This window comes from Branchiostoma belcheri, unplaced genomic scaffold (genome assembly GCF_001625305.1).
Source record: "Branchiostoma belcheri isolate BF01 breed outbred unplaced genomic scaffold, Haploidv18h27 scaffold52, whole genome shotgun sequence".
Classification (NCBI taxonomy): domain Eukaryota; kingdom Metazoa; phylum Chordata; class Leptocardii; order Amphioxiformes; family Branchiostomatidae; genus Branchiostoma; species Branchiostoma belcheri.
Genome location: NW_017804154.1, coordinates 198,108 through 200,621, shown reverse-complemented (window position 1 = coordinate 200,621; position 2,514 = coordinate 198,108).

Sequence of the window (2,514 nt, the reverse complement as noted above, 5' to 3'; positions counted from 1 at the left end):
ACTTGTGGTAACTTCTTGAGTTACATAACTTCAGAACATCTTTATGGATTGTGATGATATTTGGCTTTAAGCAAAATCTTTAAAAGCGGATGAATAAAAAAAGAAACGACGAGTTTTTATGATTTTTGTTATGTAGATAGCTTAAACAGAGACGTACACAATTGAATGCAAATTATGTATGAGGACTCAATTTACAATTAATGAGGAAATAAAAACACCATAGTACACTTTAGGCTTTCATACATGTAATGAATGTAATCTATGGCACGTGGAACATTAACAGAGACAAACCATGCAAATGGACACATAATTTGCATAATTAACTCGTGATTTCTTAATGGTAAATCATGGACATTTCAAACTTGTGACATGTGTATGTTACTTAAAGGTAACACCACTATGCATATATTATGTTAATGTTAAGGTCATCTGCATAATTGATATTAAAATGTTCGAACCTTGCCAATGGATAAGATTTTGACATAATAAATATATGTAATTTGAATTGAGAAACCACATATAGAACAGATTATGCTACCTGCAATCATCACATCAACATCATCGTTGGGAAAAATCCCAAAACCAAAAGGCTTTTTTGTGGTCTCCAAATTCTTGTTTAAATCATGTTCTGAATCATGGAGAAATGTACTTTGACCAATTCTATTAGGTGCGGGAAGAATGTTCTTTGATATTTTGCCAGCAATATGCCGCTTTGACGTACTCATGTCAAAGCATTTATGCCGAAAATATTTACACTGAAGTGAAGTGAAATACGTGTAGGGAATGCATGGGTACGGTCTGTATGAGAGCAGTAATACATATGCCATTTTACAAAAGACACGTCGGCAAAAAGTCTATGAATTTATTGAAAAACTAGAGTTCAGAGGGCCCATGCCTTCGTCAGTGGGATATTGTTTTGGAGGGAGTTGTGATATTTGGAGGGTGATAAAATGATATTAAAAGTTTATATATTTGCTATGGTTCTGCAGTGGGACTTCTGGTTTTGATGTTTTGATGTCTCATGATCTTGACACGCCTGGGTCACAAATTTTGGATGGCAGATAGCTCTTGTACTTGGTCGACGTGACTGCCCCCTGGCAGTTTGTTCTGAAACTACAGGGGCGTCAAAAATGTCTCAAGGACAATAACTCAAGAACAGGTTTAGGGGTTATAATTTTATGTCAATTATGCAAATAAGGAACTAATTTGCATACTTAACGAGGAAAGTCTGTAAATCCACGGCGTTCAATGATAGGGCCGATTAAACTTTTGACATGCGTAAGGGGAGGAACGTCAGCAAATATCAATTATACGAATGTCTTGCATAGATTATGTAAACGTGAGGGCATATTCATAATCATGAAATGTTGAGATTTTCGGAGATGTGAACTGCTAACAACCAAACTAGCAAACACAAAATGTCCACTATAATTACGTAAAGACCCCCAGGATGCCTATTTTCGAACTTGCTCTTGTCAACAGTACCTTGCATACCAAATATCATGCACATCCATTCACAGATTCTCAAATTATCCTGATAACAAGAAAAAACACAAAAACAAAAGGGGTTCACTACAGTGACGTGGGGACTCCCACGAAACCAGTTTCTCACTTGACCTAGGTCTTCTCAACGGTAACCTGCCTACCAAAAATCATCAACATCCATTTACATATACTCAAGTTATTCTGTTCACAAAGGACAAAAACCAAACGTCCACTGCAGTTACCACACATGAAACCCATTTTCGCACTAAGCCCGGTACAACGGTAACTTACCTGCTAAAAATTATGAACATTGAATTTCATTTACCTATACTCGAAATATCCTGTGAAAACTGAAAACGACAAACACAAAAAGTCCTCTGCACGTAGGGACCCAAGGCCGATTTTTCAACCTGACCTTCTTCCTCCCAACAGTAACCTGCCTGCCAAAAATCATGAACATAGAACCATGCCTTCAATAGCACAGATGTTCTACACTCCAGGCTTAACTGGAGAACAGTCAAAGAGAGGATGTACGCTTCAACTATTTGTGCTTTTCACAAGTTAGTAACGGTCAAGGAACCAGGAGGTATTTATGATAGAGTAATAACCATCAACAGTTCACACCAACACAATACTAGGTTATCACAGAAGGGAGGTTTTGTACTCCCCAAGCCCAGAACCAAAGCCTTAACCAGGACTTTTCTGTACAGATGCATAAAAAGTCATAACACTCTGCCAAAGAACTTGATCAATGTAAACCAAGCAGCGTTCAAGATCAAAATAAATGACTGGGTAACAACACAAAAGGACAAAAACTCACCCCTTACTCTATGGTGGTAAGACCTTTTGAACTTCCTTGTAAACTAGTATTCGATTTAACTCCCTCTCTTATCATTATTTTCATATGTATTCAATGGCGAATTCTTTTCCTTTTGTACAGTCATTTATTGGTTTATTTCATTTCAGTTATTTATATTTTGTTATGTATGGACTACTTCATCTAAAGTTGTATATTTCATTTCATTTCAG